General features: G+C 40.5%; 1 protein-coding gene across 1 annotated transcript in view; it reads right to left on the bottom strand.

Annotated features, from left to right (window-relative positions):
- The window catches only part of AMMECR1 (AMMECR nuclear protein 1), a 167,523-nt gene extending 153,534 nt beyond the window's left edge, over positions 1 to 13,989 (bottom strand). Inside the window, exon 1 of the mRNA XM_090061402.1 lies at positions 13,880 to 13,989. The gene's annotated coding sequence lies outside the window, so the exon portion shown is untranslated. The remainder of the gene's footprint in view (positions 1 to 13,879) is intronic.
- Positions 13,990 to 15,055: the final 1,066 nt, after the last annotated feature.

The following is a 15,055-nucleotide window of genomic DNA, read 5'->3' on the forward strand; positions in this document are numbered from 1 at the left end:
AAATACCTGTCTGACTGTTAGTCTTTTTTTTTCTCTTGGAGAGGCAAGTCCATTACATGCTGGCCCTAATCATGAAAACTGCAGGTGAGCCAGAAAGACTGAGAGTTTTCCCCCTTAGAATTTCCTCGTAGTCGTCATGGGGGATGATGTAAGGGGGAGAGAAAAATAAATAAATAAATAAATAAAAAGTCTCCGAGCAGGAGCCATCCTCTTGGAGGATAAGTTCCTCTGCATGATAAGCCTCTCTCAGCATTATGCCCTGTACAGCTTTGCTGCCTACTGTGCTCTGTTCTACTCTCACTCTTTAAAGAGATGAGATTGTTGACTGGGAAATACCATAGTTTTAATGGGGTCATGCATGGGCTGAGGTTGCGAGATGGGTTCCTTCTGATCTTGGTTGCAGGATCTGGGCTGTGAAGTATAACTTAATTGCTAATAAAAAAAAGGCTATGAGAGTCCCTGCTGTTTCCCCTGTGCTTTGTGTATCTTTTCCTCTGTGCTCCTCACATCAGATACCAAGTAAAAATATTCCAAATAAATAAAACATTACAAGGCAAAGTTACCAAGAAGGAGATCAGAGACAGACTGAGGATCTTGAACTCTTATCAAGCCAGCCCGGGCCTACCCACCTTTTCAGAGGCTGCATTTTTAAGGCTAGGATACCATTAGGGAGATGCGTCTCTTATTTTTCTGTATCAACATAAGTGTCTAAATCCTATTTCACCTTCACACATCTAAGTGCCATGTACAGCTTGGCTTCTACTGGCACCTGTGGCAGAGTAGGACAAACTATGTGGGAAGGGGGCCATTAAGGGTTTGGTTGTTGTTGGTACCCTCCATGTCCTCCATTTAACATCTAATCATATTTTTAAAACTTACCCAACATTGCAGATGTGCTGGGGTGATTCTAATTTGGTTGGGCACCTATGCAGCCAGATTAGCAGCCTATTGAGCACCTAGAGAAGGGAAGTGTAGGGTGCACATAACAATGCTGAGTCACAAATCATGTAGGTGCTAAAAGCTGCAGTTATGTGGCTAGGTAAGTGCCACTTAGCCATGTGAAGAAATAGGATCTAGCCCCATGCAATCAACTAGTACTGTAACACAGGTGGTGCCAACGCTGCACTGGCACTAGGCACCCTCACACTGTCCTGGATGCCAACTTAAGGGGGAGAGGGAGTGCAATAAAAAGTGGCTGCTGCTGGCACCAAATGCCTGGCCATGTCACTACGCTATTAGATCAACTCAGAAATTATCCTGACAGGCTTTGTAGAGAAGTCTTTTCAGTCCTGATTGTTACCACAGGGGTTGAAGGTTGGTACAGTTTCTAGGAGAGGCTTGGAGGATTTTTCAAGGGGAAATAAAGGCGATACATGGTGCTGGACAAAATGCTTCACCCTTTGATTCAGCAAGATATGTAACTACATATCAGACTGTTAGCAGGTGAATTGTCCTGTTGACTTCTGGAAGGGAGGTTGTTGTTTTTTTGTTCAGTATATTTCAAAGTAGCCTGGTTGTCTTTTTTTGTTTTTGTTTTTTTGTTTGTGTCATGATAGCACCTAAAAGTCCCAGCTGATTTAGGGGACCCATAAACACTACTATACAGACTCCATACTAGTCATCCTTGCAATCTAAATAACCAGACAAAGAAAAAGTGGGAGTAATGAAGTTTTAACTTAAAATTTACAGGTAGGGAATTGAGACAGAAAAAAAATAAAGGTGCTGAATCATTTGCGTACAGATGTTAAAAACAAAAAACCAAAAAAACCCCAAAAAACAAACAAACCCAAAAACAAAGACCATGCTTTACTGAAAGCAGCAGTCTCTTAGTTGGATTGAGCTCTGCAGTATCTACATAGATCAGGCAGTACAGCTGGGATTTTTGGCATGTTTTATCTAATAATTGATTCAATCAGCCAAAAAAAAAAAAGCACCACTAAAACACCTGATTGATACAGATGTTAGGTAAGCTGGGTTCAACTAACATGATGCCTCTTCTGGGTATGTCCTGGACTTGGTGTGGGAGCGCACCAAGTTTAAAGTGCCAGGGTTTCTTTGTTTCGTTTGTTTTTTACCATCTGTAAGCGGCCCTATGTGCCTAACTTTCAGCATACGAGCGGTTCATTTAAAAAACACACTGAAGAGTCTACATGCTGATTTTTTCCAACATATAATTTGATACCTGAAACATTTTATATTCATACATTTCTAATATTGATTATCCATTTTGATATTTGATTGCAGCAGATATTGCATGTTCTATTCAATTTGATTGCTGGATTTTTAAATGGAGCACAATAACCATTTTCTATACAGAAGCACATGTCCAAGCTTTTGTGTAGGTCTCATTTTTAGAAAAAAAATGAAAATCAAAAAAAAAAAATCAGACTTTAAGTTTGCTTACATTACGCAACTATTTACCTACACCCACCCTTATCATGCACAACAAAGAGGGTGGGTGTAGGTAAATACACATTGCCTGGAAATGCACTTCATTTTGGATCAATGAGAGTGTTTTGGGCTGTCTTGAGATGAAATTTTTCCATTTTCATTTGGTTGTGTGAAAGTCATTGTCTATAAGGGATATTTCATTGCCATTTAGAAGTAATAAGACAATCATAACATAATGGATCTTAAAGATGGCTAAACTGTTTTTGGATTACTATATTGTAATCTAAATCCCTATGTCTGATACTAGGAGAATAATGACACAAGATCCTTTATCATTACTATAACAATTAAGATGTTTATAGCCAAAGTGAAAATGTATTCATATTCAAGCAGTTTGACTTCATTTAAGGTTCTGACAGCATTTGAATTAAATTTGCTAAAGTCAAAGGAAATTTTTCTCATGCAGGCTTTGACACACTCTAGTGGTAGGAAGTTGCAAAACTGCTTAGGTTATGAAGACCAGTCAAGGGCTAGACTTGGTTCTTTGCCAGTCTGTTTTTTTTCATGTTCATATGCAGTAATGTTGCAATGGAATAAGCTTTTAGTCTGTCATTTAGCAATTAAGACTTTACCAGTCCAACCATAACTTCAGTTTTACTCTTATGTATTTTGATTTTATTAAATGTTGTTAAGGTGTTTATCTGCTCTGTGTTTGTTGGGAGCCTCACCCTAACCTGAGTCTTCTGTGCAATGCCACAATAACAGTGTTGGGTAGTCATAATCTGTGACATCCATTCACAAATTCTGGAAAAAGTTTCCTTTACTTAGTCTGTAAATTATACAGACTTCAGGCTACCTCATCTCTTAACTAACCACCATCAAGTAGCAAACCAATATTCATTTTGAATCAGAACCTACATATTTTATAGCCAGACCCTACCCAAAGGTAGCATTTTGGTATCTCCTGGATAACAAATGTGGCATTGTCATATTGTGTGCTTTATTTTTGCTTGTTGTAGTTTTCTCTTATCTTATTATCATAGTCTTAGTTTCGGTCTCAAAAAATTTACAGTCCGTGTATGAGCACTCGCATGTATGTGCATGCAAGGAATCAGATTTCTGGGAGCAAATCCTGAACACATTTAGTTATAAGACCTGAAATTGATGTGCACTAGTCACTTTCACAGTTGCTAATATCAGCCCTGAAACTGACATTACCTACTCAGGTCCAGCACTCTTCTCTGTGTATGGTTTGCAAATACTAGCTCTGATCAAAGATCTTGAACCCTCTTACACGCAGTGGAATGTCCCATTTCAGAGAGTCTTCAGGAACACTGGGTTATGGTCTTGAAATTTGGGACTGCACCCAGGTAATCTGGAAGGGATGGTCATCTTAATGAGTCTCAATGAGCACAATGCATTGTGATATCCGGCTTCTAAGCACTATGACAATACTGATTTGAAATATAAAATTAACAATAATAAAAGCAATAATATATTGAGCCTCAAAGAAACAGTTATTTTGTGCTATGTTAGAAAGGGCTCCCCTTAAAGGTAAGAAGGATATACCATTGGGCCACATGGGCTTGTGACTCAATAGACTTTAACTCATTTCCTGGCTCAGGCTCAGACTTCCCATGTGACCTTGGGCATGCCTCTTTATTGTATGCTTCCATATCTTTTTACAAAATATGGGGATGGCTTTGTGCCATCATTTGAGGTGTTTCCCTAAAATAGTGTTGCAGTTCTATAGAAAACAGATATTAGGTCTGCTATAGAGTGGTTTACTTCTCTTTTTTTGTCCTATTGCCTCCAGGGCCATCAACCAAACAGAACACTCAGTTTCCCACTAGAGCAGACAAGTAGCTTTAAAGGCCAGACACTGATTTTTGTACAGCTCTATTTTGCCAATATATTTCTCATTGTTCTATAGTAATACAACTTTCAGAGAATAGTATGTGCCTTTATTTGAAGATACAGGTTTCCCTTACCAACCATAGTTTTGCCAACCACAGTTTTGAGTATCCACGCTTAATATTCTATATACCATTCTGGCTACCATGGTATACATTTTTGAGTATCCACACAGTTTTCCATGGCCACACATCAGCCCTCCACCTGCCATTTTTTTCATAAGCCTTTTGTCTCGTCAACCACAGTTTTGCCAACCACAGGAACTTTCAGGAACATAACCCCAGCTGTTGGCAAGGGAAGCCTGTACATACTTCATTGTTACGTAGCCAATAGGGCCTAGCTTTGGTAAGCAATTAATTATTCAGTGACTTAAGGCAAAACTATTAGACATATGTTTCCTGTGTCTTAGGAATGCAAGTCCTTTTTATATTTTTAGTAATGTCTTCATTTTTTACCTAGCCCCTAATCCAAGCTAGAATATGCCAACCCATAAGTGAGAAGATGGATGAATGAGCATCTAGAGATAATACCACCTTCTAAAGGCTCAGTCAGTCATACCCACTAAAGCATCAGTAGTTAACCTTAGGTCATCATTATCAAATGGAGCTTTGTAAAGCTGCAACATGGAGACAATTCTCCATAGATCTACAGAACACTATTATAGTGACAAAGCACTGTTGAGAGGTTCAGTTTATAGATTATCTGTGATTTTATTCTTTTCATCTTTGTGTTTTTAACCAATGCAGAATAATTCCATTTTAGGCTTGCATTAAGACAGATAATTTTTGCTTTGCAGATAATTATTTTAAAGTTCATCTGAGGGGGAAAAGAGAAGGGTAGGGAAGGTCAGAATCATATCTTGCAACTTCCATGATACTTCTTCCATTCCACTGCATTGTTAGCTTCCAAGTTACTCAGGAAGCTACATGGTGGGAGAGACCAGTTCTTAACCACTTATGATTTTGATGTGATGACACCTGTCCGTCCTCCCAGGATGTTCACCACATTCTTGTTTTCTTCCAATTCCTTATCATCAAAAAACAGCCAACATGCTACTGCCTTTATTTTATTTTTTTAATCATAACTATTAAACTCCAGTTCTCATTGTTCTTCATTGACCATAACCAGAGCCAGTTTCATCTTAACTTGCTTTTGTGCATTACAGGTTGTGAAGTGGTGTCACCAGAAACAGCACATTCATATTAGACCAATAACTGTTACTACCTGCACAACAATAAGTAGATTATGCAGGGGCCTGACTGTGGGGTGCAGGGTCACATCCTCTGCAATTGCCCATTGGGGCATTTTTTTTCCCTTACATTTCCTTTATCTGTGTAACAAGTGGGCATCTTGAGGCTGGTCTCAATTATGCCTACCCACTTGTTTCCAGGCTAACCACCTGCCTGTCTCACCTGCCACACCTTGCTGCTCCCAGTTGATAGGTTGATCTTAATTATGTGGGAGCCTGCCCTTTAGCTGCCCTGCTGATAAGACCTCTATACACACTCCAACCTCTCCTTGATGTGTCCTATGCCTTGCAGATGTTTCATATGGTCTAATAACTGGCCATATCGTCACGCAGTTTAACAACCAGCCTTATCATACACCAGGCTTCCAACCTTATCCCTGAGCCTATGAGCCCCTTCCATGGGCTCCTAGTCCCATCCATAGGACCCAAGCCTCTCCTGACTCTCAGCCCCATCCTCAGGCTCCCAGCCCCAACCTCGGGCATCAAGTCTGCCCCATCCTTGAGCTCCCAAGCCCCAGGCATCCTATCACTCTCAGGCCCGGATCCTCCCTGGGCTCCTAGCCCCTCTCTGCTGGGCCAGGGCTCCAAGCCCTGTCCACCCCTGGAGCCTCACACCCCACTTTCAGGTCCCTGTTATAGATTAACCCACCAGGGATGTTGGGGCTGGGGTTATCAGGCACCCCTACCTGCCTTTCACTGGGGAGATAACTGACCTGGCATTTCTTGGGAGCTACCCTACCACAGATAGCTCCACTAGGCCCCCCTTCCCTTGCAGGGTGCAGTTTTCTGTCATGCCCAGGACAAGCAACCTCCTATATCATCCACATAGTTCCCCCCTCCAGACTGAGCAGCAGCTCAACCAGTGCTTACCTTTGCAGCTCTTGGCAACAAACTACTGCCCACTCTGCAGTTCAGGACTCAGTTCTTATAGTCCAGCTAGGCACTGTTCCCCAATCCTGCAACCCTGCCTAATTAGGGTTTTCAACCAGCTCCAGCTGCTTGCCTGTTGCCTATGCCCCTGTAGGTAACAGAGATCATAGTGCTCTGTTACAGTCTCCTTAATTTGCTGCTGAATCAAGTTAGCTACAGATACCAACACTTCCTTAGTATGCTCTACCAATTCTTGTATTTCAAGGTGCATTTAAGGTATGAGAAGAAGTTACCCATGTTGCCAGGAGGGGTGATGAGTTCAGTCAGTGTGCTCACATCAACTATCAGCCAGAAAGCATAGGGTTTGTATGAAAAGGGAGGGGAGGGAGGGTGGAGGGGAGAGAGTTATAAAAGAAAAACTTTAGTAAGTGTAACTAGCTCTGTCAGAAATCCTATGAAGGAGAGGTGTTTGGGACTGTGAATTTTAAACTTCCATGGAGTTATGACTGATTTTTAGGTTTCAAGTTTCCTATGAAATTTAACTTCAGAAACTTAAGGTTCCTATACATGTGCAGGGAGCCTGTTCCCATGAACTATAATTTCAGCATGTTGGAGTAGGCTTGATTAAGCGAGTCTGCTGAAGCATTGAAATGAGTGCACTCCAGCATCATGTGTATCAGTGTCTCCACACTGAAAAATGGCAGCAGGGCACTTTAAAGCTGGTTCAATGAGCTTTAGTTTAAAGCGCCTTACTGCCATTTTTCAGGGTAGGGGTGCTGATGCGCATGATGCTGTAAGCACTTTCAATTAGCGCGGCTCTTGGAGCTGTGCTAATTAAAGCGCTCCTCTCTGCACCTCCTGGAGAACGTGTATAAACACCCTTAGAAATGGCTCCTCTCCTTCCTGGAACTCCTGACAAAAATAGAATGAAAAATGTTGGGTAAGTGGTCAAGGAGTTCCTGTGGCATTTTTATCAGCTAATTGGCATTGCTGAGTCACAGGGTCAGCAGTTATCCTGCCCCAAACAGGGTTGTTCACCCATGGCTCTATGCAGATGAAATTGTATTGCATCTTGCTAAGGACACAGCTTCCATAGACCAGTGTGACATACTTATGGGCACTGTTGCCAGGCACTTCAAAGCTTACTTTATAGACACGGCCTAATTCTCACAACTGTCCTGTGACATCAGTACACACAAACGTTACATGGATGGAGAAAGTGAGACAGAAGTTTGTGCCCAAGGCCAGGCAGTGAATCAGCTTTGAACCAGGCTGAAGTTTACAATGCAGTATTCCATCTAACACTACCAGCAAGATCAGTTTTCAGGAAGGAGGTAACTTTGAACAGTACATCATGCAAATATCCTTTGCTATATGCAGGACAGACTCCACTTCCTTGCCCTTATCCCTACCAACTGTATGTTACTAGGTACTGTTGTATTTGACTGCTTCCCATTCCTGAAAACAATATTTTGTCGTCTCTTCTTGGCATTATTCACCAACTGGATAAAGAAGATGGTCTCCTGATACTGGAAGAGAGTTGTTGATAGTGTGGTGATAGGCTGTGAAGAGCCTTAAGAATGAGGACAAGTAGCTTATGTTTGTGACTGAGAAGAGACGGAGCGTTAAAGAGAAGTGGAGATATGGTCAGAAGAAGCTAGGAAAATTATTGTTGCAGCAGTATTCTGAATCAATGTGACCGGGGTAAGACTGTATTTTTCAAGGCCTGAAAAGAGCTGGAGTAATTGATATGCAGGATAATGAGAGTCTGGGAAAAAAGCCATTGGCTTTGTTGATTTGTGAAGGTAGAAAGAAGATAGAAAAGACAATGAATTTAAGATAGCATGCACAACGAATCTGCAAGACTTAGATGAAGTCTGGAGAGAGGCCCAAGTTACTGATGTCTCTGCCATTGTTACTGGCATGGACAATAGGCAAGATGGTGACATAGTCCTGGTGATTAAGAAAGGATATAACAGGGAAGGTTTGGAGGCAAGATGGTTAAAGACTCCATTTTAGTCGTGTTGAATTTGAACCTAATGGCTATTGATGAGTTGTCAAATTGTGTCTTGACTGCTGACTATGAAGGACTATCGCTGGAATTCATCCATCTTAAAAGACACTAGTTTCTTTTTTTTTCCAAAGTATTTTAAGGAAAATTTAATGAATTCAACAGTTTTACATTTAACACACACAAGCATTAAGTTCATCTGTCTTAAGACTTTTATCATCAAGTTAGTTACTTGATGTCAGCTATCTAATCCAAAGGATTTATTTCTTGTCAGCATAATAAAATAGCATCACTCTAACTGCAGATGTTTTCAGTCATTTAATAGAATCCAGGACCTGCCATCTGTAAATGAATATCTCTAATAGACTATACCCCATACTGCTAATATAGGACCTGACTGCATTATAAAAAACCATTATGAGCATTTGCACAGGTTTCGGATTTTGAACAGTGTTTCAATTACAAATTGTGTCAGTACTGCGATCATGAAAAGCCTTCTGGATCATGTAGGTCAAATATACTGTAATATATAGTGCAATTGTATCATTTGCACAGCAAGTGAATGACCATATCCTTACTCCTTTAACCACAGTTGTAGAGAAACACTAGTGATGTCAGTGTGCAGTCCATATCTATTACTCTATACTCTATTAATAGAGTAGAATATGACCTATCGCAATGGTTATCACACTAAGTACAGGAAAACAGGACTGAAAGGATTGACCCCATCATATAATGCTTTTCATAAACTGGTAAAGATCTCTTGTAACACTCATTAGTTTTTGTTTGCTGCCACTACTCCTTCCAGGCAGCTGTTCCAGAACCTGCCTCCACTAATGGTTAGAAACTTTCTTCTAATGCTTGTCTGATATTTATGCACAGCCAGCTTATACCCATTTGTTGTTGTGCCAACACCATTATTTAGCTTAAATTATTCTTTTTCCTCACTGGTGTTTACTATTCTACTGAATTTAGAGAGAGCAGTCCTATCCCTTTTCAGCTTTCATTTTGTTAAACTAAACAACCCAGGTTATTTCAGTCTCCTCTAGTATGATAGTCTCTCTGTTCCTTTGATCATCTTAGGAACCCTTCCCTATACCTTTTCCAGTCTGTGTTCACATTTCTTGAAAGTGGACAACCAGAGCTGGTCACTGGTGAAGTCTCAATTATGTTGTGTACAATAGATCTACCGGAAATGTTGCTTACGTTCACCTTTTTCTCTGCCAGGACACATTAATCCTTAGGGTCACCCTGTGATCAGTTTTTACCTGCTAGTCTATCTCCTTCGTTAGTTCTAACTTTTGAGCTTCCAGGTTTAGCCATAATTATTATTAATCCCTCAGTATATGACCTGGCACTTTGCACTGTTACTTTTCATCCCATTTTAATTACTCCAGTCTCACAGATCATCCTGCTATTTCTGTGTGATATCCTGCTCCATCTCTGTATTGATGATGCCTCCCAACTTTGTCGTCAGCAGATTTCCTTTGTACAGACCTACTCTTTCTACTGTATTTGTATCTAAACTATTAATCAAGATCAGTTCCAGGATCTATCCTTCAGGAAATGGACCAGTAACCTCCCTGAAGCCAAATAATTCCTCTGTCAACACATCTCCCCAATTGAAGTTACCTTGGATCTGGAAATACCATGGTGTAATGCCACAGGGCAGTAAAATGATAATTCCGCCATGTATTTTTCCCAATGTTAAACAAGCTTGTCAGTAGGACAAGCTACAGGTTGATCACTTAACACATCTCTTTACTCCTGTATGTAAGGGAACTATATGACTGTCCAAATGACAGAATAAATATCCTTTCAGGCCATAGTCTGACTATGTAACAAGCTCTATTTTTAATCCATCTGGGTTCCAGTCTACCCATCCCCCATATTTTTTAAATGTATATTTATATGCATTAGCTCTTCATAGCAATCTCTTTTAGCCAGAGCTCCTGATGACTGCCAGCAAGTTTTAGGTATTCTAAAACAATGAGGCCCTGATCTGTGGGGCAGCAGGTGCTTATGCCATATTAACCAATATATTGAAAATTCAATTAACCCTTATTCACCTGTGTAGTTTAAGCCAGACTGTGGCTGCTACTGTGCAAGCAACAAGGGAGAAGAAGGCATAAAGAGTCCTTGCTTCCATTTTCTTTGTTTTCCTATGTAGCAGTCATTTGTTGACCCCAGGAGAGTTTACCAGGATTGCTTGTATCTAATGATGCCAGTGCATCTCCACTCACTGAAGTGGGTGTGTAGGACATTAGATAGCAGACTGAGCAGGCATGGGAGGAAGGACACACTGGGCACATCTACGTGAGACACTACTGCTCAGTTGTTACTGCGCATTTATTTAGTCTTGTATTAGCAAGTACCAAATAAGTGTGCAGTAACCAGAGTTACTGCACAGTAGCTCTGGTGAATGTCTTTTAGGTGATGTTACTGCACAGTAGCTGAATAATACTGCGCAGTAGCGTATTAGCAACTCTGTGCTGTCACGCGCTACTGCGCAGTTAGTGTCTTGTGTAGATGCACCCACTGTAGCCTGCAATGGGAGCTACCAAGTTAACAAGTGTTGCACACAGATTCTCCACAGAGTAATCACAGCCAGCAGCAGCAATATGCAACAGAAACTGGATGCTACACCATCTCTCCATGCACAAGAGAAGTCCCAGGCCCTCTCCACCAGGGACCTTGAATTTCCTGGGAGGGACAGGAATGATCGTTATCTCTGCAGCAGCATCCTCCATCTATAGTACTGATGCATGCTAATCTTGTTCCTGACAGGAGAAATTTATGGAGAAGGACCATGTGTGAGAGGGTGGCTAGCTAAAATATTAGGTGCATTAGCACAGGTAATTTGAAGACCATTTGGAGAATTTTTAGTTTCTTTAAAGTGTATTGCTTTAGATCTTGACTAATATCAGTAGGGATTTTTACCTTTCAACAGGAGAATTCACCTAAGCTGTGAACTACTTTAAAAATGAAAAGTTTATCTATATTTGTTGTCATTTACTTCTGTATTTTGGTGGTAATTTCTGTTTTTGAATCAAAATGCAGAAAATTAAGGTACAAATTCCTAATAGCAAAATTTTAACATGTCATTCCATAAAAAAAGTCCAAATAGGTATCATTTGAATAATTGATGGTCACCTGCATAGGTTTAATCATGGGCAACTGGTGCCTCCTGATTCTGGGGGGGCACCAGCTGCTGATCACCAACTGGGGGTGTGTTTCCCAGCGGCCGATCACTGACCGGAGGAGAAGTCCCCCAGCGGCACTTCCACCAGCACTTCCAGTTTCGCTGCTGGCGCTTCTTTTGCTGCAGTGGGGGTACACCAGTGCTTCTCCCAGAGCCCCCACTTCTGGGGGCCAATCTCGGAGGGGGTGTGTGTCTCCCCTACGCATCGCCAATGGATTTAATACTTTAATGAGTTTTATTGCATTGAATTAAATATTAAGCCCTTTAGGGGCCTGTCCTGGAGGCAAAACTGCCTTTGATTTCTGGCTCTGCAGCGAAACTCTTCTTTGAGAGGAGAGAGAGGGTCTGGTCAGACCTGTTTGCACTATAACTCTAATGATACATAGGCAGTCCTTTAGTAACAAGAAACCCCAATTTCTTTGCTAGCTTTTTTAGAATAGTTGTTCAACATGCAGCCACCTATATCTCTTTCTTTCTTTCTGTTTTGGTTTCTGTGAAAAGATGCAGAAGCCTGGCAAGACTTCCAGCCAGCAGGATGCTAGTTCTCTCCTCGCTCAAATCTTCCAGATGAAGTAACACAACTGGGTCAGAGAGTAAAGGAACAAGTTTGATCTCTCTTTAGTTTTATGCCAGTTAAGTTCCATTGACTGTCAGTGAAGTTAATAGGATAAGAAGTGAATTAAGCCTTAACAGCCAATCACAAATTCAGAGGGAATATAGGAAATGAAATATACACTGGGAGCAAAAGGGAAAGGACACTTCAGAAGAGGCAAATATGCCACCCCAGGATCTGTTCCAAAGTCTGTTAAAATCAGTGGGAGTTTTTAAAATTGACTTCCGCAGACTTTGGCTTAAGCCCCTAGTGTGCTGAGCTATAGTCCAAAGTGTCCTGGGTGGTTCATTTTTTGTGTTTGGTTCTTTGTGTATCCACCATTTATGCCCTCATTCACATAACTCAGGCTCACCAGTGCCCAAGAACAAAGCCTTGAATAAAAATCCTGCTTGTTGAAAGCCTTTTGTTTTGTTGCTGAATGTGCTGGTCCACTGCACCAGCCTGTACTCCCATAGATATGTCCAGTTATTTCTTGTTACCCTTCAAATCTGCCCTCTTGTAGTAGACGATTCACCGAGCATTTTCTAGTTTAAAAAAAAAAAGAAAATGAATTTCTACCTTACCAAAAAAGTGGCAGGTGAAGGAGGAACAGCCCCCTCCGACTGTTTGAGAAGGCAGTGCTAACTTCTGTTTCCACTGCAGACTGTAATGTCTGAGCGTTTTGAATGTCTAAGCATTTTATATCCCATATGGGGCTGCATTTGTACATTATGCTCTTGTTTCCTCCTGACAGTAGATACAGAGAGCAGTTGATTACTTATTCTGTTTGAAGGCCCCCCTTACCTCCAATGCAATGGCAAGTTTTCCAAAATGTCTCTCTTAATTGGACAACAGACACTGAGCTGCAGTCAAATGTTTGGATGCTCTAAATTAAGCCCTGAACAATTTTCTCTTTCTTTTTGTAATCATGATATCACCAACCATTAAAGGGTATTTTTTTAAAATTCCAGTTTTTCCAGAAAGCCTCAGATGGGGTAAAAAAAAAGAGGGGGGACCCCATTTCCGTTGACTAGCTAGAGCATTTGGTTTTTAAATGAATCATAAATAGAAAATGTTCCCCTTCCTGGGGTAGTTCATATATATAAGAAGTCCCCAAGCATACTTAAGTATTTTCATCACTGTTTCAGTAAAACTGTACATGCTGTACATCCTTACAGAGCATGCATTTCTGTGAAGATATGGAAGGGAACTGCATGATAAAAACCTATTTATTTTTGGTATAAATAGGTCTGCTGCTTTTAGTTGTACACTTGGTGTATCTTTGTAGTGTTCACACTGATGTATAGCAGCTTTAAAATATTATTGCAAAGCCTGTGTACAAGACAAGAAAGCAATGTATGTAACTGGAAATCAGCTAGAGCAGCTCCTTTTTTATAACAGTTCTATTTACAGTATACATAAAGCAGGTCCCAGATTTGAATAATTTACTGAGCTAAATAATAAGACTGACATTCTTTCTAATATAGGGACACCCAGGCAATAGAAATATCCACAATTCAAGCAGGGTGAAAAATTACAGATCTCCAAAACGTGCATAAATAGAATGGAAAAAAGAAACTGAACAAATCAGTGTCAGTCATTGATTTCTAGAACACACAAAGAGACAGTGAGTATAAATGTGTTACTTACAAGTGCTGAAGATTTTAGGGAATGAAAATGGAGACCAGAAGCTGGAGACTGCCTGCCATGCCAGCAGTGTTGATTTGGAAGCGATGGACACAAATAAACGTTCAGCAAAGCTTAAAAAACTGCAATGCAAGGTTAGCCAAAAGTGTCCATGTCCTTACCGTGCTGTGGCTGGCAGGCAATCCGTGTCTGGGAGCCTTCAGTCCCTCTAATCAGGCTCCGGGGATTTTGTTTGCAAGAGAGATTGTCCTTTAAGTGATCAGTGCAGGAAAACAGAGAAATAAAGAGAAATGAACAAATTGTACAAGGCAAATAGCTGCAGGTCTTTAGCATGCTCCCTGCGTTTTCTTAAGCTGCATCTGCAGTAGAGAAAATGTCCCAAAAATAACTCAGGCTGCCAATGACTTGCTGAAACCTGAGAAAGAATTGCTGAATTTAAAGATCTGGGTTGCTGTGGGTGTATGATTAAAGTGAGAAATTGCTGGCAGGAAGAACCTGGGATGAAACCACATGGTTAAGGAGCAACTTGCAAGTTCACCAGTGTCAGGACATGACCTGACCTCTGATTTCCCCTACTCAAATCCATGTTAGTTAACCCTTAAGATATCTGTATAAGAGAAAATTTGGTCCTCAAACAGAGGGAGAGGAAAGATGCATAGATGACCAAAAACATTCTTCCCAACTCTCCCCTGTGATTCAGTCACAGTAAGTTACAGCAACATCCTGCTGTCTAAATATTAAATCTCTGAAACAAAGTGGTACTGGCCAGAGGTCTTGGGAAATATCTATTTTTAACTTTTGGAAATGTTAGCTTTCTCAAGGTTGATTCAAAGAGGCTAAACTAACCCTAAATTGTAAAGCCAGTGCCAGCTGTAGATTGTAACCATTTTAGACTATTGAATATCTTAGTGTAAATGCCAACAAGAGACTGAGATTTGAATACAAGAACGTAATTTGAGGTAATCTGAGGAATATAATTTGAGGATTAAATTTATATAATAGGTTAAAAATTATTTATTATTATAGGGGTAATTTATGAATTTATGTTACAGAGTCGAACGTACGTATTTATGATGCAGATTATGGCCTCTATTAGGCTGAAACTGACTGTGAAAGAAGTCCTGTTGCCTTGGACATTTAAAACATTGCTGAATAAAAAAATACAAAATATTTCATATG

This window comes from Crocodylus siamensis, chromosome 8 (genome assembly GCF_052110815.1).
Source record: "Crocodylus siamensis isolate JL-2025a chromosome 8, ASM5211081v1, whole genome shotgun sequence".
In the NCBI taxonomy this organism is placed as follows: Eukaryota; Metazoa; Chordata; order Crocodylia; family Crocodylidae; genus Crocodylus; species Crocodylus siamensis.